General features: G+C 42.0%; 1 pseudogene; it reads right to left on the bottom strand.

Annotated features, from left to right (window-relative positions):
* Positions 1-907: 907 nt before the first annotated feature.
* Positions 908-21,417, bottom strand: LOC133931210 (uncharacterized; annotated as a pseudogene).
* Between the last annotated feature and the right edge of the window lie 320 nt (positions 21,418-21,737).

Below are 21,737 nucleotides of genomic sequence, written 5' to 3' on the forward strand. Positions count from 1 at the left end.
TGGTTGCCCTATTGAACCGGCAGTGAAGATCCTCTTTCACTGCTTATCTTCATCTTGAGCTGGCAGTGAAAGTCCTCCTCTACAAAAGTGCTCGACGCCTGCACCCTCTGACACTTAGAAAATTTTGCCCCTTCCTAGCTTGTGCCCTGCACCGAATCATCTCCCAACATCGAGGAGCCCACGTTGTCGTGCCCTGCATCATTGTCCACCATCGTTGTCGCCGAGGATCACCACCCCGACACCGAGGAGCCTGTCGCCTCCACCTCGACGAGCACCCCGACACTGAGGAGACCGCGTTGCTGTGCCCTGCGCCCTCGTCCACCACCGTCGTTGCCGTGGACAACCACCCCGATGTCAAGGTAGGCCTCCTGGCTTCCCCTTCGTCTCCTTCTCCCCTCTGATTCCTAGGGTTTTAGCGCAAGTTCATACTCATTCATGGTTGGGTGCTTGTGTGTTCAAATGATAAGAACATATACTTGTGTGCTTATCTTTTTTGTGTTAAAATGATAAGAACAGATGCTGCTTGTGATTCTTTTGTGTGTTCAAATGATACCTTTTGGAATACGTGCAGCACATGGCTATCAATAGATTTTTCAAATATTGTCAAAAGTATAGGTGACCAATGCACTATATTTAAAGATGGTGGGTGGCAAATCGTCAAAATTCAAGTTCAGGGAGCAATTCACGCCAAATATGCAATCTTCAGAAAGCACACATGGCAGCAGTGCAATATCATCATTAGCATATCATACATGACCCTAAACCCTAAATTTATGCTGTACACATTGCATCAGGCATTGCACATACTCCACTATTAAAAACAGAAGAGTTTCCTCATATATGATCAATGCAAATTGATAAGATTGAACTGATGTAGAAGTTAATAGGCATGTAAATATAAAATATGTTACTTGTTAAAATAAGGGGGGTTCCTTATTCTCTTAAATCCGCACTCTGATTCTAGCATTATACGATAGTCCCAGTTATTAGACCAGGTTATAGTAGCAAAGTTCTTGTTCTTATTGCCCTTGTCCTCTAGACACTTATCATGCATGAGAAAGGCTTCACTTAGAGGCACACCTCTGTCCACCTACACATGCATGGAGAATTATATTACTAACCAGGCTGAGGATAACGATCGAAGATCACCATCCAGATCTCCCCGGAGCCTTGATCTCTAAACCCTCTGCTAAAAGCTCTATCTCCGATATCATCAGATCCTTTCACGGTACCCTTCGCACCTACGAAGCCCTCCCTTGGCTTCGCCGGTTCGACCTCCTGAAGCCTTCCAAAACACGGCCTCCCAAAGCCTCGGTCCTCCGAAGCTTCGGCCTCCATAAGTCCCGGCCCTCCGGGGTCCCGCTTCCCAACATCTTCACCTCCCTGTTATATGCTTCCCGAGGCCTCCCACCCCGAGATGATTAGGCCACCTTCCTGAAGGCAGCGAGGTGAGTCAGTAGGCCCTGAGAAGATCTGCCGAGAGGGGAGCGTCGGTCATGCATTGCCTGCAAGGAAGTGACCAGCATTAAAGGCCCAGGCTGAATAGACGCCACTCTGACATCTTGGTGTGATGAGGGCTATCCTGACACCCCTGACAGTGCGGCGCTGGGCCGCAATTGGCGACCGGCTTGCCCCTTCAGGGGGTAGGCACCACGATAATTACCACGGTGGATATTTATCTCCCGATAGGATAGAAGGTAGTCATTCGGGATAAGGCTCGGTAATTGGGCCGGACCTTGGATATTTGTACATTATGATAATTTGTACACCAAGCTATGCATGGCCCTATAAATAGGAGCCCATGGTCCTCTAGGCAGGGGACGGTCACAACGGACACAGAACACGCCTCACAGCTGAAAGTGCCTAGAGGGGGGGGGGTGAATAGGCTTTTCTGAAAATTAAAACTAAAACAGCGGATTAAATCTGCCAGATACTCCGATGAAGGTCGAATACTCCGGTCTGGTCCGGAGTATCCGGTCTATTCCGGAGTCTCCGGTTTATACAGGAAATCTAGAACAACTACGAATTAAAGCAAATAGCTAGAATCTATAGTTGAAGCTAGGTCTACTGGATATCACAGAGCTAAAATAACACTTAACACTAGCAAGATGATCACTAGAGCAATTTGTATGAAGAATCACAAATTCACACGATAAAGCAAATTGCACGAATACGAACGCAAGAGATTATCCCGGAGTTCGGCCACCTCACAAAGAAGTGCCTACGTCGCTGTTGAGGAGCTCACAAAGAGCCGGGTCTTTTCCAACCTTATCCTCTTCTAGCGACCACCAAGATCAAGCTAGAATTTCTTACTCAATTCGAAGATGTTTACAAACTTCCCGTGGCACTCCACAAGTTTGGGTGCTCTACGGGCGACGCCTTGCCGTCTAGAAGCACGAAGCTTCATGAGAAATGATCGCAGCGAATGCTCGAGGAAGAACTCAATGCTCAAGTGACTCAAACCCTCTCCAAACACAAACTCACTAAATATTACAAACTTTGCACTAGAGGTGGTTAGAGGGCCTTTGAATGCTCTTAAAGTGCTCGAGGAGACTAGAGTTCACCAGCAACAGCAAGCCTTAAATGCCATGGGGTGTGGGACAATTTATAGCCCTCTCTCAAAAACTAGCTGTTACTGTTTTGTCAGAACTGACCGGAGTATCCGGTGAACACCGGAGTATCCGGCCCTAAATCCAAAAACAGCATCAGAACGGTCACAGAACATGTCAGAACTAGCCGTTACAATTCTGTTAAGTTACCGGAGTCTCCGGTGAACACCGGAGTCTCCGGTCCTGACAGGGCTTTCAAAAAGACTAAGTCCGGAGACTAGCCGGACCCTCCGGCCTCTCCAGGTACCGGAGTATCCGGTGAACACCGGAGACTCTGGTCTTTTTATCAAAAAGATTAAAAGCTAACTGAGACACCCCTGCCGGAGTCTCTCTCGGAGACTCCAGTTAAAACTTAACCTCTTACCGGAGTATCCGGTGAACAGCGGAGACTCCTGTCTTTTTCAATTAAAATAAAGACTTAACCGAGACTCTCTGGCAGAGTCTCCCTCGGAGACTCCGGTCTAATAACCCATAAATTACCGAAGTATCCGGTGATCACCGGAGACTCCGGTCTTTTTCCAATAAAAATAAACCGGAACCAAGACTCTCTGTCGGAGTCTACCTCGGAAACTCCGGACTAAACACTGAGTACCGGAGTATCCGGTGAACACCGGAGTATCCGGACTCAGTGAATTTTTTCAGAACTAACTCAGTGTCCGTGGGTGAGTGTGTCTCTCAACTAGTTAGTTCTAAGGGATATTTTGAGCATTGAGACACTAACCAAGCAATCAAATGCAACCCTCTTAATAGAGCGGCTATCCTAGACTCAATTTCAAAAATAAAAGAATTTAAATCCTATTGAGTACTCTTCGTTGATTCTCCATTTGTTTCGACGGGCGTCAAACGTCACATGTCTTCTCAACTAATACTTAAACCTGTTCATAACTTAGATAAACATATTAGTTCCTTAATCGTTTTGTCATCAATAAGCCAAAACCCACTTAGGAGGCCTAGATGCACTTTCAACAGCAAACCTGTGATTCTCCCTCCAGATCGATCCATTTTTCCTATTATCAATGTAGTCATGGTGTTCCTTCCTGTTAAACTTCGTCTCCAAGCTTGAGTCTCCTCCTTAGAAGAAACTCTCCTTAGTCCAATTGTCCAACAACGATTAAGAATTAAAAAGAGTCCAAAACTAAGGAAACTAGGAAACTATGAAATGGATAGCTTTCTCTCCCCCTTTGGCATCAAGCACCAAAAAGAGAGAGCCTAATCGCTGCTGCCATCTTCATCATCATCATCATCTTCTTCTTCATCATCACTTCCTTCAGAGTCGTTGCCAGGAGCAGCGTCGGAGGAGTCATCTTGCGCTTGATATTGAGAGCTCTCTGCAGCTGCTTGGGCTTCATCGTACCATGCCCAAGGGTTTTCGAACTCAACCGGTGCACTCTCCACTTCATCAGAAGCGATGGGTGAACAAGGCGGCTGAAGGTTCATGGAGGTGTACATCTCTTTCTGACGCTTCTCCATTTTCTTTAAACGAACACCTTGCTCCTTGATTTGAGTAGCATTGTGAGTACACACTCTGAAGATTGCTTTGAGAGCGCTTTTGATGAACGATGACCCTCGAGAAGGAGCACGTCTCGAGGCAAATTGTCTTGAGCTTGGAGGAGCTCGAGGAGGTGATGGCGATGGAGAAGGAGCTCGGATGTTCAGGGGTCTCATCCGATAGGGTTCATGCTTTACTTCCTTCACAAAGGTCTTCTTGGACACTCTCTCAATGATAAACATAATGTAAGGGGCATATCCACAGCTTTTGATTGGCGACTTGGATGTAAACACAATCTCTTCCCAAAGGAAATGCGCCACACTGCAGGGAGCATGGTCATTTGACATGGCGGCGAGGAGGTTTCTGGAGATACTCTGCACAGTTGTTGCATCCCCACTCTTAGGTGCTAAGGTGAGTCAAAACAGGGAGTTTAAGCAACGATAGAATGGCCTCATCCCTGTAAGCTTTCCAAACTCGACTCGTCCATGATTTAGATACATGAACCCAATTTCTTCTAAAGTCAGCTGATTCTCATTGTGAATTTGATCTTTGGATGTATCTCGAGCATCAAGATGGAAGTGATGAGCGAATCCTCTAAAGCTAATTCTGTACTTAACTCCTTCTGTCATCCAATGCATAACAGGATTCTCAGATCCCTCAAACCACACTGTAGCATAAAATTGTGCGATAACTTCCTCGCACCAATCATACCTGAAAGCCATTATATTTTTGACTCTATTGCTCTCATAAGCTGCAATGACCTCATTGAATACGGGATCATCTTTCTGAGCCATATAGTTCCAGTCAATCCACTGCATAGGAGTTATTGGCTTCTTCTTGGCCAAGATCACCGTTTCATAGAAATCTGCCTGAAAATCATTCCAAAACCTATGATCTGCAACATTTTTCTCATAATTGTATGGGTTGTTCAACCTCTCACTAACAACCCTGGATACATGCTTCATGTAGTTCATCGTTTGTTTTGGAGTGTCGAAGATGCTAGCAGTTCTCAGAGGTCTATGAAGCTTCAATGGTCCAATAACTTCATCAGCCTGCTCTTCTTCCTCATTATCCTCGGACTCAGAAGTGTTTTCTGTAGCAACGCCTTTGCCTCTTTCTTCTCTAGAGGGCATTCCACCTCTTCCCCTTCCCGCTGTCACTTTAGCTAAGCCCTTTCCCCTAGCACTTTCTCAGCCTCTCATAGCTTGACTTTTGGTCCGACATAAGGTCACAATGTCCCTTTCATATTGTTCAGCGGACCCCCCTTCTTCAATGTGAATACCTCTGCCTGAGGCCACTTTGCAGACTCTTTCACCGCTTGCGTGCCCACTTCCACTATCTTCAGAATGTGCCGGTGCTCTTGCTTCTTGAGCGCGAGGGTCACTCTTTTGTTTCTTCTTCCTCTCGAAAGTGTGACCCTTCACAAAGCGATCTCCAGCCATTGCAAATAACCTGAGAGATATAGAATGAATTGTGGATATGAGGGAAACTGATTAAAGAAGTGCTGCTAAAAAACAGGCAGATACCGGAGTATCCGGTGAACACCGGATACTCCAGTCAGCCCGAGAAATCTCTCAAAACCTAGGGTTTTGAAAGATTTGGCCGACGAGAGTTAAAACTGGTTTAGGGATGAGTTCTAGGAGGTACTTGGAGCTATTCTACCAAGAGAAAATGATCCTAGACAAGGGCATTGATAGATTGGGAAGATTTGGGGAAAAAGTACCTTTTGACCAAAAATCCTCCGGGGATCTTGATGAATAGGGATTTTCGTAGATTCCAGCTTTGAATCCAAGTGAGAAACTAAGGCCCCGTTTGGTAGAGCTCTGGGAGCTGATTCCGCTCTGGAATCACTCCCAGCGCTGCCAAACGGGCTGGTCGGGGAGTGATTCCGCGCGAGAATCACTTTCCGTTTTGTATAGTGAGGTGGGAGCTGAAAAAACTAGCTTCCACCTGATTCCCGACTGATTCTCCTCGATTTCAACACAATATCCTCTCAGGAATCACTTCTACCACTAGCATACCAAACAATTTTACAAACAGAATCACTTCTACCACAGAATCACTCCCACCCTACTTCCACCACAGAATCACTCTCCCCACAGAATCAGAGCTCTACCAAACGGCCCCTAAGCAAATCTTGAAGCTCCTTGGTTGTTTCTCAAAAATCGCCAGAGAGGGTGCTTTTGGGAGAGAGGAGTTGAGAATAGATGAAAAGGAAGAACTGTTCGGGCAGGGGTTTATGTAGGAAATCTGGAGACACCGGAGACTCCGGTGAAGACCGGAGACTCCGGTCCTGATACTATACCGGAGACTCCAGTGGAGACCGGAGACTCCAGTCCTGATACTTATACTGGAGACTTCGGTGAAGACCGGACTATCCGGTAACTGGAACCAGGACAGGAATCAGCTAGAGCAGTGAACAGTGTCAGGTCCGGATACTCCGGTGAACACCGGACATTCCGGCACCTGGAACTGTGACAGAATAGATTTAAAGCTGAGATTTGGGGAGGAGTTTTTCGGGAGAGAATCGTTGGATAAAAGGACTGATTTGCTAAATGTGATCAGCCAACAAGCATCATTACATAACTATGATCACAAATTGCAAATCATGATCGAGAGATCAAAGAGCCAAATAATTTTGAGAAAATCACTCAAAAATGCAGTTTTCGCAAACTCTTAGCTAAGAAAGCTATAAATCTATAACAAGCAAATGTATGCAACAGTTCAAGCCACGTTTCGAGAATCTAGGATATTTAATTCACTTCTCAACTCGTAAAACCTTTGCTCGTCTAGTGGCTTAGTGAGGATATCGGCTAGTTGTCTTTCGGTTCTCACATGGCGAATATCGATATCCCCTTTTGTTGCATGATCTCTCAAGAAATGATGTCTAATGTCTCTGTGCTTGGTTTTTGAGTGTTGTATAGGATTGTTGGCTATTTTGATGGCACTCTCATTATCACACAAAAGTGGAATTTTGGATGTTTTGTGGCCATAGTGTCTTAGAGTTTGCCTCATCCATAGGAGTTGAGCACAACAAGCTCCCGCGGTAACATATTCGGCTTTGGCGGTAGATAAAGCTACGGAATTTTGTTTCTTGGATGACCATGACACTAAGGACCTACCCAAGAATTGGCAAGTTCCCGAAGTACTTTTTCTATCTACTTTGCAACCGGCATAATTGGAGTCCGAATAGCCAATAAGGTCGAAGGATGACCCTTTAGGATACCATAAGCTAAGGTATAGTGTATGAACTAAATATCGAAGAATTCTCTTAATGGCCATTAAATGGCACTCTTTGGGAGCGGATTGAAATCTTGCACACATGCACACACTAAGCATGATATCGGGCCTATATGCACATAAATAAAGCAAAGAGCCTATCATGGAACGATATACCTTTTGATCCACGCTTTTGCCTTCTCCATTGAGATCAAGATATCTATTAGTTTGCATGGGTGTCTTGATTGATTTGACATTCTCCATGTCAAACTTCTTGAGCATGTCTTTGATATACTTGGTTTGGCAAATGAAGGTTCCTTCCTTGAGTTGTTTGATTTGAAATCCGAGAAAGAACTTCAATCCCCCCATCATAGACATCTCAAATCTCCTTGTCATGATCCTACTAAAATCTTCACAAAATTGTTGATTAGTAGAACCAAATATAATGTCATCGACATATATTTGGCAAACAAATAAATCATTATCAACATTCCTAATAAAAAGAGTAGAGTCGGCTTTGCCTATTTCAAAGCTCTTTTTGACAAGAAAATTTCTAAGACATTCATACCATACTCTAGGAGCTTGCTTTAGCCCATAGAGCGCCTTATGGAGTTTGTAAATATGTCCGGGATGCTTGAGATCTTCAAAGATGGGCGGTTGCTCCACATATACCAATTCGAAGATTGGTCCATTTAGAAATGCACTCTTCACATCCATTTGATATAGCTTGAAATCATGGTGAGTAGCATAGGCTAATAAAATACGAATTGACTCAAGCCTAGCTACGGGAGCATAAGTCTCACCAAAATCCAAACCTTCGATTTGAGTGAACCCTTGAGCAACCAAGCGAGCTTTGTTCCTTGTTACTATCCCATTTTCATCTTGTTTGTTGCGGAAGACCCATTTCGTCCCAATCATATTTTGCTTTGGCCTTTTCACCAAAGACCAAACTTCATTTCTTGTGAAGTTGTTCAATTCTTCTTGCATAGCCATCACCCAATCCGGATCATCAAGAGCTTCTTCTACCTTCAAAGGCTCCAAAGAGGAAACAAAAGAGTAAAATTCACAAAAATTTGCAATTCTTGAACGAGTAGTTACCCCCTTTTGTATATCACCAAGTATGTTGTCCACGAGGTGATCTTTTTGGATGCTTTGATGAACGCGTGGGTGTGGCACTTGTAATTGATGTTGAATGTCTTCCACTTCATCATCCAAAAAATTATTTGGGTCTTCAAGGTCTTGTGATCTTTTATTGTCTTGATCTTGAGTCGATGTTGATGGTTCCACTTGCATTGATGAAAATGGTTGATCTTGATCATTTTGAGCCTCTTAAACCTTTTGTTGCTCCAAAGGCTTGATTTCGCCAATTGCCATCTTCTTGATTGCTTCGCTTGGTATTTCTTCGTCACCTAGCACATTAGGATCAACTTGCTCCACTTGGGAGCCATTAGATTCATCAAATGTTACATCTCTCGCAATTTCAACGCAACCGGTGGTTTTGTTGAAAATACGGTAGGCGTAGACATTTGATCCATAACCAAGCATAAAGCCTTCATCTACTTTTGGAGCAAATTTTGAACTTCTAGCTTTCTTGTTTAAAATAAAGCATTTGCTACCAAAAACCTTAAAGTAGGAAATGTTTGGTTTGTTACCGGTTAGAAGCTCATATGCGGTCTTGTTCAATATCTTGTGTAAATACAACCGGTTGATGGCATGGCATGCGGTGTTGATTGCTTCCGCCCAAAATTGATCCGATGCCATGTATTCATCAAGCATTGTTCTTGCGAACTCAATTAGAGTCCTATTCTTCCTCTCGACCACTCCATTTTTTTGAGGGGAGTAGGGAGCCGAGAATTCATGCTTGATTCCCTCTTCATCAAGAAACTCTTCAACTTGTATATTCTTGAACTCACTTCCATTGTCGCTTCTCACTCTCTTGATCTTCACTTCGAACTCATTTTAGGCTCTTCTTACAAACTTCTTGAAAATTGCTTATGTTTCGCTTTTATCATGCAAGAAGAATACCCAAGTGAAACGTGAAAAGTCATCAACAATAACTAAACCATATTTGTTACCTCCAATACTTATGTAGGTAATTGGCCCAAATAAGTTCATGTGGAGGAGTTTCAATGGTCTTGTAGTTGTCATCACATTTTTCACGGGATGAGATGCTCCAACTTGTTTTCCCGCTTGACAAGCACTACAAATTCTATTTTTCTCAAAAAAAACATTTGTTAGTTCTAGGATGTGTTCGCCCTTTTGAAGTTTAGACAAATTCCTCATGCCAACATGAGCAAGTCGGCAATGCCAAAGCCAATCCATGCTAGACTTAGCCATCAAGCAAGTTTTAGGCTTCACTTCATCCGTTGAAAAATCAATAAGATAAAGTTTACCCTTCAACTTACCGGTGAAAGCTATTGAGGCGTCCTCCCTTCTAGAGACAATTACACCCTCATTTGTAAAAAGAAATTATAACCTATCTCACATAATTGGGATACGGATAATAAATTGTAATTAAGAGATTTGACTAACAAAACATTTGAAATAGAATGATCATTTGAGATGGCGATTTTACCTAGGCCTATTACCTCTCCTTTTTCATTATCGCCAAAAATGATGTTTTCATGAGGTCCTCCATTTTCTTCAAAAGAGAAAAATATACTCTTTTCTCCGGTCATGTGATTTGTACATCCACTATCAATGACCCAACTTGATCCACCGGAGGAGTATGCCTACAAAACAAAGTTATGCCTTTATTTTAGGTACCCAAATTTGTTTGGATCCTTTAGCGTTAGTCACAAGCACTTTTGGCACCCACACATTCCTTTTAACAATTCTATCTCTTGTGCGGGGACCAACATAGAGAGCAACCACTTTATCACGGTGGTCTCTCTTGAGCATGAGCCTTTGGTTGCCTTGTTTGAGCCGTGTGATTAACTTGCTTGCCTCCTTTGACAAACTTGAGGCACTCCATTCCATTCAATAGCATACGACCATTTGGCTTGCTCGTGTATTGATCAAATCCAAGACCTCTCTTTTGCTTGTTGTCTTTGGCTTGGATAGTCTTGTAAAGTGCATCTTTTGATTTATAGGTTTTGATGCACCCATATTTGACCAAGGCATTTAGCCTCTCATTCTCCTTTTGTAACGCTTGCAAGGATTCAACATTAGTTGTACAAGCATTTATATCAAAGTTGGAACAACGAGAGCATCCATTGCTAGTAGATGCACTAGATAGTAAATTTACGTCACTAGAGTTGGATGATCCTTTCTTAAGGATATCAATTTGTATTTCAAGAGTTTTTTATTATTTTCATCTAAACAAGATAATTTCTCTTGAAGCAAGAAATTGTTACTCTTAAGGTCGGCAATTGAGGAATTAGCTAAATCATAATCATTAGATAATTTCTCAACTTTTTCCTTCTCTTTAGCAAAGAGCTCCTCGAGTTCAAGGTTTCTCTCCTTTTCAAGAATGAGTAAGTCCTCTTGTCTCTCAAGAGTCTCTTCATGACTATCTATTGTATCCATTAGCTCCTTTATTTTAGCCATAACATTTTTATTCAAACCTTTGAACAAGTTATCACAATCACTATCATATTCACTATCACTATCTAAAAGCTTGGATTGAGATTTTACCTTGTGGCTTTTAGCCATGAAGCACTTTGGAGAGTCGTCATCATCATCACTCATTAAGAGTGATTTTCTTGGTGTAGGCTCATGAATGGCAATGGTGGAGACTCCTTCATCATCGGAGTCGGAGTCGGAGTTTGAGTCCTACTCTTCTCCAATGTGTGCTTGGCCCGAATACTTCTTCTTGTACATCTTGCTCTTGTCCTTCTTGTATGGCTTGATCTTGTTATCTTCTTTGTCCTTTTCCTTCTTCTTGTTTGGACAATCGGCTATAAAGTGACCAACTTCGCCACATTCATAGCATGCCCTCCTTGATGTTCTCTTCTTGGGCATGTCTCTCTTGTATTTTGAATAGCCTCCCTTTCTCATGAATTTTTTTGAATCTTTTCACAAAGAAGGCAATTTCTTCATCTTCGGATCTTTCATCTTCACTTGTACTTGATTCTTGAGCTTGCTTGCTTTTGCTTACCTTGAATGCAACTTTCTTGTTCTTTGAGATTGAGCTTTGTTTTGCATGAATATTCACTTCATTTGCTTCTTCTTCCATGAGCTCATGAGCAAGGATCCTTCCAAGCATATCGCTTGGTGTAAGCCTCTTGTAGTCCCTTCTCTCTCGGAGGAGCGTCACCAAAGTGGGATTTTTAGGAGCAAATACTCTAAGCAATCTCTTCACCACTTTGTGATCATCAATATCCTCGCTTCCGAGCCCTCTTAGCTTGTTCACAAGCACCATCATCTGATCATACATGGCTTGAGAAGTTTCATGATCTTCCATCACAAATCTTCCTAGCTTTCCCTCAACCAGCTCTATTTTGGATTCTCTCACACTTGTAGTCCCTTCATGAGTAACTTGAAGTGTATCCCAAATTTGCTTGGCTTCTTCAAGTCCATCCACTTTATTGAATTCCTCCGGGCTCAAAGCACTAAGCAACACACTTGTGGCTTGAGCATTGCGATGCATATTTTGTTCTTCACTTGACGTTAGCTCTTAATCTTCCTCCGGCAACTCAAATCCTGTGCAAACAATCTTCCAAATACTTGGATGAAGAGAGATTAAATGCATTTTTATTTTGTGCCTCCAAGCGGTATAATGTGTACCATCGAAGAATGGTGTACGCCCGGAAGGCGCAGAAATATAGTTGCTTGAAGAATTCAAACGATCATAATTGAAAGGAATTTCACTTTCCTTTCCTTTACCATTACCGTCGTCACTCCTTGATGGATCATCTTTAAAACCCCTCGGACTTCCGGATGTCGATATAATAATTTTCTCCAAGCGGTGAAGCTATGTAGGAGATTAGGCTCTGATACCAATTGAAAGTGCCTAGGGGGTGAATAGGCTTTTCTGAAAATTAAAACTAAAACAGCGGATTAAATCTGCCAGATACTCCAGTGAAGGTCGGATACTCCGGTCTGGTCCGGAGTATCCGGTCTGGTCCGGAGTCTCCGGTCTATACAGGAAATCTAGAACAACTACGAATTAAAGCAAGTAGCTAGAATCTATAGTTGAAGCTAGGTCTACTGGATATCACAGAGCTAAAATAACACTTAACACTAGCAAGATGATCACTAGAGTAATTTGTATGAAGAATCACAAATTCACACGATAAAGCAAATTGCACGAATACGAACGCAAGAGATTATCCCGGAGTTCGGCCACCTCACAAAGAAGTGCCTACGTCTCCGTTGAGGAGCTCACAAAGAGCTGGGTCTTTTCCAACCCTATCCTCTTCTAGCGACCACCAAGATCAAGCTAGAATTTCTTACTCAATTCAAAGATGTTTACAAACTTTCCGTGGCACTCCACAAGTTTGGGTGCTCTACGGGCGACGCCTTGCCGTCTAGAAGCACGAAGCTTCAGGAGAAATGATCGCAGCGAATGCTCGAGGAAGAACTCAATGCTCAAGTGGCTCAAACCCTCTCCAAACACAAACTCACTAAATATTGCAAACTTTGCACTAGAGGTGATTGAAGGGTCTTTGAATGCTCTTAAAGTGCTCCAGGAGACTAGAGTTCACCAGCAACAGCAAGCCTTAAATACCATGGGGTGTGGGACAATTTATAGCCCTCTCTCAAAAACTAGCCATTACTGTTTTGTCAGAACTGACCGGAGTATCCGGTGAACAACGGAGTATCCAGTGAACACCGGAGTATCCAGTCCTAAATCCAAAAACGGCGTCAGAACGGTCACAGAACGTGTCAAAACTAGCCGTTACAATTCTGTTAAGTTACCGGAGTATTCGGTGAACACCGGAGTCTCCAGTCCTGATAGGGCTTTCAAAAAGACTAAGTCCGGAGACTAGCCGGACCCTCCGGCCTCTCCAGGTACCGGAGTATCCGGTGAACACCGGAGACTCCGGTCTTTTTATCAAAAAGATTAAAAGCTAACCGAGACACCCCTGCCGGAGTCTCTCTCGGAGACTCCGGTTAAAACTTAACCTCTTACCGGAGTATCCGGTGAACACCGGAGACTCCGGTCTTTTTCAATTAAAATAAAGACTTAACCGAGACTCTCTAGCGGAGTCTCCCTCAGAGACTCCGGTCTAATAACCCATAAATTACCGGAGTATCCGGTGATCACCGGAGACTCCGGTCTTTTTCCAATAAAAATAAACCGGAATCGAGACTCTCTGCCGGAGTCTACCTCGGAGACTCCGGACTAAACACTGAGTACCGGAGTATCCGGTGAACATCGAAGTATCCGGACTCAGTGAATTTTTTCAGAACTAACTCAGTGTCCGTGGGTGAGTGTGTCTCTCAACTAGTTAGTTCTAAGGGATATTTTGAGCATTGAGACACTAACCAAGCAATCAAATGCAACCCTCTTAATAGAGCGGCTATCCTAGACTCAATTTCAAAAATAAAAGAATTTAAATCCTATTGAGTACTCTTCATTGATTCTCCATTTGTTTCGATGGGCGTCAAACGTCACATGTCTTCTCAACTAATACTTAAACCTGTTCATAACTTAGATAAACATATTAGTTCCTTAATCGTTTTGTCATCAATAAGCCAAAACCCACTTAGGGGGCCTAGATGCACTTTCAACAGCAAACCTGTGATTCTCCCCCCAGATCGATCCATTTTTCCTATTATCAATATAGTCATGGTGTTCCTTCTTGTTAAACTTCGTCTCCAAGCTTGAGTCTCCTCCTTAGAAGAAACTCTCACTGTATTTGCTGGGACAAGACGAACTCTTGCTCCAACAAACTTTATATGAAAATTGTAGCAATCGATGAGATATACAACTTTGTAGTTAAAACTTTTTCATTAAAAGTAATTTATATATCCAAATAATCATTTAAAGAGAAATCAAGCTATGACCGACATAATAATCAGAGGCTGAAATGTCAACCACATCAATAGTTTGAGCCATATTTAAATGGGTCTATCCATAACCTTAAATGTTTTGCTTTGTCATTATTAGAGGGGACAAGAACATATTCACTTTGATGTGGCTCATCCATAGGAATTTCTCAGATTCACTTGGAGAGATGATTAAGTCACATAAAAAGCCTCACGTGTCAAACGATTATTTGGACATCTAAATCACTTCAAATAAAAAAGTTTTCAACTACAAAGTTATAAATATCATTTAGGGATATAATTTTCATATAAAGTTATCCCCATAGAATTTCATATGAAAAGTTGTGAACCGCCTCTAGTAATATGTTGCAAAAATTCATAACTTTTTCATACAAAATTGAACGGGGACAAACTTTATATGAAAATTGTAACCCTCGACAAGATCTACAACTTTGTAGTTGAAATTTTTTTCATTTAAAGTCATTTATATATCCAATAATCATTTAAAGTTTTAGACATAAGAAATCAAAAGGATTACATATGCTATTAGTATCACTAGTACTTCTATGTTGGGATAATAAGGAGTATCGCGCGAGCTGAGAGGTCCCGGGTTCAAGTGTCATGAACCGCACATGCGCGTATTTCATGTGAAAAATCTTGTGACTTGTGACAGTGTGGACGCAAGGGGTTCCTCGGGTGCAAAAAAAATCGTTTTTTGGGCTAAAAATGTCAATTTTAGAAATTAATCACCAGAGACAATCCACTTAACAAACCGCTTATGAAAATTGAATTACCAGTGACGATCCGCTTAAGGAACCGCTTATGAAAATTAAATTACCAATAGCGGTCCGCTTAAGGAACCACCTGTGAAAACTTATTGCCACATACGGTCTCTTATGTGAACCACTTCTGGTAATAGGTCACATGCGACCTCTTTTGCACATATAAAAATCATTCATTTTCACAAGCCTTCGATCAGAGGTGGGTGGCTAAACGCCTATAAAAATAAGTTACCACCCACCTCTCGAAACTATTTCTATGATAGTGAACTCCAACACTAACTATCACAAAGAATCCTAAATATCAAGGATGGCCTACCATCATGTTGATCAATTAGCCTCTGCCAGGAACTGTTCAGTAGCGAACACAACCTCTCTTCATAAGGTCTGTAATCGCAAATTGCATCAACATGTACCAAAATCAACAACCAAAGTGTTTTGTGCGAAAATTACTGTTCATGTGCGGTACAGTTTATGTTCAGCACTGTAGCTGGGATTAGATTAGTTAGCGATAGGGTTTGTTAGGTTGATTTGTTAGTTTGAATCAAATTCAGTTAGAGATAAGATTAGAAATCGGTTAGTTTAAATCAGATAAGAGTTAAAGATGATTCACTACTACAGAATTGGCCTTATATGTCGGTCCATCACTATTGGTTCTAATAGTCCGGTAGTGATGGAGCATTACTATTGGTTCATAAACCACGCAGAAAAAATCAGTCATCATGGCTTATGAACCTGCAGTGATAAGGGTCATCACTACCGGTCGATGGCTTGAGCTGGCAGTGATGCCTAGCTCTATTATCACTATCGACTGAAGCCACTCACCGACAGTGATAGATGGACATCATTGTCGGCTGGTGATATGAGTCGGCAATGATGTTTATAGTACAAAATAGTGAAGCTCCCCCCTATATAACCGAAGCGTCACTGCACCCTCTCCCAGACTTAGAAAAATTTCCCCTTTCGCCAATTTGCCTCCCACGTCATCCTCAAGCACTGCCGCCTCCTCCTTGTCCTCACCCACCCCACCGGAGGACCAAGAGCCCGCACCGACAAGCCCGAGCCCACCGTCCTCATCCTCCTTGACGTCATCGTCCTCCTCCCCGACGCCAACCCCATCCTCCTCCCCGACACCGTCCTTGTCCCCCTCCCCGATGTCGTCCCCGTCCTCCACCCCGACGTCATCTCCTCGCCCTCGGTCTAGGTACACCTCCATGTCCCCCTTCTCTGGTATATCTGTACGATAGAGGTGGACTTGTAGATCCTTCATGTTAGTAGAGTTGGACTTGTTGTTCTTTTATATTAGCAGGGTTAGACTTGTTGATCTTCTTACTCACCAATGTGTACTAGAGTGGTGGTGATTAGTGCAATGACTATGGTTAGGTTCAGATGTGGTATGATCTTGAGGCAAAGGTGGTGCATTTTAATTTTTAGGATTAGTGTCACCTTTTTATATCTCTTATGCATGTTGGCCTGAAACTCTTTATGCGGTGTTGTCCAGATAAAACCTTCCTTTTTCCGTTTGTTCACTTGATTGTTCACCAGTCTGTACTGAAGAATTTTTCATTTAACTCTTACATGCCTCCCTTCTTATAATATCTCAGTTCATGTATTCGTGTTTTACAATTTTGTGGCAATACACAATGGTATAGCCTATAGCCACAACCCACATGGTCCTTTTTAGTCCCTAAGGCCACCCCGCATTTTATAATGATGAATAAGCTTGATGTCGAATATGCTCTGTGATGGAAGTGTGCCGATGATGCAATGATGCCTAATATGCTTTGTGATGCTATTCTATTTTAGTGCATGTGTGTACCAGGAGGCCGCTAGCGCCGCCATCGATCCCACCAACAAGGAGGAGAACCAGGAGCCGCCCGTGCCACTATGGGTTTGTTCACAGACCTTAGGTGCCTAGGGGATGGTATTGTTCATATGCCTGAGTCGACAATCCGTCAGCTTGGTGTCGATTTTGGCAAGGTCAAGTATGTATTTTTCGCTGTTGTGAGGGCCACCACTATTGATTGTTACTATCTAGTGAACCATATTCTTCGATCTTTCATCCCAGAAGAGAACTTCTATATTGTCGTCCATGAAAATAGAGATATATTTGTGAATTGCAAGACTGAGTTTAATCGTTATCATCTACTTAACAAGGGCAAACATTTTGGAACCAATAATATTGTCTGGTTCTGGACGATAAATGAGATAGTCAGAATGGATTCAGACCCGAACAACAGTGAGGTGTTTCTTGAAGACGGCTCTCTTGAGATGGTACAGTTAAAACACAGGAAGGATGGTGATGATAGATCATCCTCGAAGGCAGTGAAGAAGTCCAAGCAACAGGGTGGCAGTCCTTTGTTCAATTAGTGTAATCGGAGAACTACTTTTGTCTTTGTATATATCTGATGCGTGTTAACTTGTGAACTATTTTGTGTTTCTATATAACTTATGTATGCGTGTGAACTACTTTTGTGTTTCTAAATAAACTGTATGAATATATTATCATTATTTTCTAATTGTTTTGGTTATCTTCTAATTGTATGCATGTATTGAGAGGGATTGAGGGAGACGGAGAGATAAGAGAGAAGAGAGAAAGGGAGGATAAAGAGGAGAGAGAGGAGAGGCAAAACACTGCTAGCTCAAGGCTCCAGTAGGCAGTGATTCTACAGGCATCACTGTCGGCTTAAGCCTTGAGCCGACAGTGATAACCTCTTTCAATGTCGATTCTTTAGGTCGGCAGTGATAGTCGGGGACTATCATTGTCTGTTACCCACTGTCGGCTGGAAAACTGGCAGTGAAGGGGGTTTATCAGTCGGCAGTGATAGGGTTTTCTGTAGTAGTGATTAGAGATAAGTTAGAGTTAGATTTGAATGAGGTCCTTGTAGGCCTATATAAGGCACACACTGTCATCATTATAACCTTAACACAAACACTCTGGATACATGTAGATTGAGCTGAAGCGCACACAATACATAGAGAATTAAAGGCAGGAAAGAATTGGATGTATCTGGAAAGCATGAAGGCCGGAGAAAAATGTCTGAGTAGTATCAATCTTCATAAAAGGGGGCTATTGTTCCACACCAAGGGCTAGCCCCACCCATCCCCGCATCTATCAAGATCTCCAGTAGCAATTTTGGACACCATTACTGCAATCCAAAGAGAATCATTGGAAATTTTCCTATAGGATTTCAATATTTCAAAATTCCTCTTAAAATCCTAAGTTCCAAAGGGCCATAATAAGTGATTTACTACTGCTTTGAAAAGAGTATTATGCATAAGAGATTTTCAAAGTTGTGATCGTTAAGGGTATTATAGTTAAGAGTATCTCAAGAGTCTAGGATTTCTCTCTATATATTGTTCCTGAGCTATTATTAAATACAAGTTGTTATTTCTAACATGTACTATGTATATTGTCCCTACGCTCTATATCGACCTAGCTGCTTCACAGCCGAATCGGCTTCGACCATCACGGATCTGGCACCGTCTGTCGCCGCTGTGAACTCTCTTCACTAGGGCTCTGTCAAGCGCCGCCGCCGGGACCCCTCTCTCTGTCAGATCCCACTGGTGCAAGGCAGTCGTGCTCTAGGCCTGTCGGTTCGATCTGGAACCCACACCATCTATGGCTGGGCCGTTGGACAGAAAGGGCCCGACTCCTCAGTTCAGGCTGCTAATGTCTAAAGACGACTCCAAGCTTTATTCCAAAATGGGTCGCGTGATGCTTTATTCTGCACTTGGCCACGTTCTTTCATCAAATGGGTCACCCATGGGTGCTTGTGCTTACTAATCTCCTTGTTTGGCTGTTGCTTTTCCTTCGCCGTTGTTGCTGTTGGGCTTAGGCTTGCTGCTCTTTTATGGGTTGGTCGCTACTTGCTAGTTTCATTTGCGTCTACTTTTAGATTCTTTGCACTCTCATTGCTTTTCCTTCGCCGTTATTGCTGTTGGGCTTAGGCTTGCTGCTCCGCTGCTCTTTTATGAGCTAGTCGCTACTTGCTAGATTCATTTGCGTCTAGTTTTAGAGTCTTTACACTCTCATTGCATACACATCCAACATTTTAATTTATCTTTTAGTTCGTCTATACCGTACGAGTCCATATATTCCTTCGTCGATTAGTCTATTTCTTTTTGGTCGTTATTGATGCAACTTAGCCATCTATATCTTTTATTAGTCTTTGTGACAACTTTTTTGTTGTCTCGCTACTCGTCATCTTGGTCTTTCCATAGCACTAGTGATAATTTTATTTGTTGTCTTGCTACTCATCGTCATTTTGTTGCGATTCTTGATCAAGGACATTCTTTGTTGTCATCTCATGACTTTACTTCTTCGGCTTGATTCGACAGGATTACAAGACTTCACTCTACGACAATTTTGAAGAGACAATTTTTAGATGTATTAGTCTAAGTTTATTACTCAGTGTCACATCTTTCAGGTGCAACGCTATTGCATACGTCTTACATTTGAAGGGGTGTTAAGGTTATAATAGTCAAGGGTATTATGGTAATATCCTAGTCTAGGGTTTCTCTCTTGTACTCTGTATATTGTCCCTAGGCTATTATTAAATACAAGTTGCTATTCCTAACAGTGATAACCATAGCAGAGACTGCCACATAAGAAAATTGTAGTACTTGACTGTTGAAGTCTACAACTGCATTGACTACCATTGATCTTTTTGTTTGGCGTCCTAAATATGTGCCATCAAACTTTCTAGAGTTTCACCATTAATATGTTTAAAACTAACAAGATTGGATACATGAAAATTATAATATTGGATGTCTTTAGAAACACATTCATAAAAAGTATAGTTTTATTAGTATATATATCAATGTAAAGTTTAAAAGATATAGTTGTCAAAGTTACATCTCAAGTACCGCAAAAAGGTCAAAATTTTCAAATAAAAAAGAACCACATCAGACCATATCTGCATAGCATTCTGTATTCCCATATTAATTGGAATACTACAAGAACTTGAACATCAGCATGTAACCACATGATTCTCAATTCTGCCAGAGTTATACCCCAACTGGAAGAATGCAACCCAAAGAGACAGTTTTGATTTTAAACAGTATAGTAGTAATTTTATTCTCACGCAAGGAAGGAGTTTGCAAGTCTTCTTTCCCAAATCATAACCAAAATAGGTCAGTTATGAATGATGGAGATCATTTGGTCATTTGGAAAGTAACATCAAATCCTCAGAAGAAATTGACTACTCTAACTACCAAGTTAGAGAGTAACCAAAAAAGATGTGGTTCAGTAAAGTTTTCTCACAATAGCTGCATAGCTAAAAATTTCATATCAAACGGTACAAGAAAGCTAACTATGAGATAAAGCGTTAACATGGTTCACATGGAACAAGATAAAGGTCAAGCATGAGCGTGGAACAAAGATACTGACACAAATAACTTGTGGGGTAATGAAAGAATTAGCTAATAAATGATCAGAGAGACAAGTACGCTACCACGCATGTACGAACTATGGGTCGTAAACAGATCTTTGTCCTAGTCAGCACCGAAAGTACAAATATAAGTATTAGCTTATGGAATCCGGTTACAACAGACATCGGATCTACATTTGAAAACTTAAATTATTGGAAAATGTACAAAGTAAGCTAGTTAATTTGTGTTCGTATAACTTATATAACTGACACTAGCATGAAAAATAATAGGATCCTTGTCGTCTATATACCTGAGTACATACTTCACAAGTTACCCAAAAAAATGCTATTAGTTTAAGCAATTATGCTGAAGCTTATTTAGTAGCAATGACATAATAATTATTTATAATTGCATTGGGATATGCACTGACCTGGATCTGTTGTATATATGCCAGTAAGCTCCTTGCAAAAATCAGTCAAAAATTGATGATATGTTGGCCAAACGTATGTTTGGAAGGATTCTTCCAGTTGCCCAGTTGCACTGTTAACCAAGACAGATGGAAACTCAATTATCTCTTGTGGAAATGGATTGTTCACCTTGTCGCAGGTGTCTTCAAAGTCAATAACCACAAAATATTGAAACTCCTGAAGTTGTGCATCAGATGGGGGTGACCTTGCGGGAGCATCTTGAATGGAAGATACTGAATTCTGTTCTCAATAGGAAAACTGTGGTCCCTATTTATCTAATAAAATTTGTTGTCAAAGCCATAAGGTAGTGGCTGGCGCACCATTTGATAATCCGAATAAATATATGTCCAAGCATAAAATTCTTGTCGGTAGACGTGTCTGTTAAGGCCTTGATTTGGAAGAGGAGATGCCTCCCACTTTTTCCGCAGCAACCGTATCATTCTTTTTTTCATTAGTCTCAGGAAACCTTCAATTCCACCTCTCTGCACTAGAGAGTTATAAGAAAATGATAAAATAGTACAGTTAAGGTTGAAAAATAAAATCATCCATACACTTAAAACATCTATTCTGCATCTACTCAATACACTGCACTCCTTCATGGTATTTTAGACTCTAGGAAAAAATGATACCAAGAATACAAAGGTGTCATTATGGCGCGTTTGGTTTGTGCCCAGCCCAGCCTAGCCAAGATGTGGGTGCGCGCGTGATTTGGCGGACATTTTTGCCATCCTTGTCTCGCTCGCGCGTGGGCGAGAAAATGAACTACCGCGGGTGTGTGGGCATAGGTAGCGAGTAGGCGTGCCAACACACATGTGCCGAACCAAACGGCGGCCAAAATCGCGTGGGCGAGGATTGGCTCCAAACC

The sequence above is a fragment of the Phragmites australis genome, chromosome 1 (assembly GCF_958298935.1).
Source record: "Phragmites australis chromosome 1, lpPhrAust1.1, whole genome shotgun sequence".
Classification (NCBI taxonomy): Eukaryota; Viridiplantae; Streptophyta; class Magnoliopsida; order Poales; family Poaceae; genus Phragmites; species Phragmites australis.